The sequence below is a fragment of the Nanorana parkeri genome, unplaced genomic scaffold, assembly GCF_000935625.1.
Source record: "Nanorana parkeri isolate BGI_ZX_2015 unplaced genomic scaffold, ASM93562v1 scaffold4089, whole genome shotgun sequence".
In the NCBI taxonomy this organism is placed as follows: domain Eukaryota; kingdom Metazoa; phylum Chordata; class Amphibia; order Anura; family Dicroglossidae; genus Nanorana; species Nanorana parkeri.
In genome coordinates this window covers 20,318-21,302 of record NW_017310356.1, presented here as the reverse complement: position 1 = coordinate 21,302, position 985 = coordinate 20,318, and positions in this window count along the sequence as shown.

Genomic DNA, 985 nt, shown 5'->3' with positions numbered 1-985 from the left:
CAAAGTCCAGAGGAACGTCACTATGGGCGCTAATCGTTTCATTGATTTCATAGGTTATAATAACTATATTAAAGGAGAACTATGAGGGGGGGGAGGGGCTTGTCATTCACCTCATAGTTCGGGGCGACCTTCAGCTGGGCGGATCCCGGCACAATTGTCGGGATCCGCTCCGGCGTCTCCGTATACCGCGAGCTGTAGCTCCCTATATACTGAGCCTAGGGTGACGGGAGGACGCTAGTTTGTGTCCTCCCGTTACCCTGAGGAGAACTATGGGGGAAACACTGACCTTTAACCCCTTCATGACTGAGCTTGTCTTCAGTTTCTGGTCATTAATGACGGACACGCGTGTTACATTGTTGCTGTGCGATTCTTCCACGTCAGTCATATACGTTCTTACTAAGCGCACCGACACATATTATATATTGTATGTTAAGGTCCCCGCACACCTTACGATGATGGCGGGTAATCCCGCGATCGTACGATTATGGTAAGGTGTGTGGAAGCCGCGCGACCTCTGCTACTGTACGGTCGCACGACTTTAAACTTACGAACATGTTCGAAAACCCGCCGAGCATCGTACGATGGTGTGTGGCATGTTCGTAAGATAAAAGCCGTACGGGCCGGTGTGCGCAAGCGCACAGTGCCCGTTCGGCATTGCGGTCATCGGAAGCCCGCCCCTCAGGGGGCGTGGCTTGCGATCATCGCAAGTACGATCTGCCTTTGCAAGATAGGCAGATCGTACGTTTTTTTAAGTACCTTACAACCGACGCAAGACAAAAGTCATCCAATGGTTGTAAGGTGTGTGCCCGGCCTTAGAGGACAGATGGGGCGATATCATATCACACGTGTGTGCGCTTCACTTAGTTCGAATAAAATATTTTTTAAAAAATGAGGAAAAAACGTAAATAAAACACATTTTTATTTTCACAAGTTTTGATTATTATTATTTTTGTTAGACATTTTTTATAATAATTATAGTATAAAA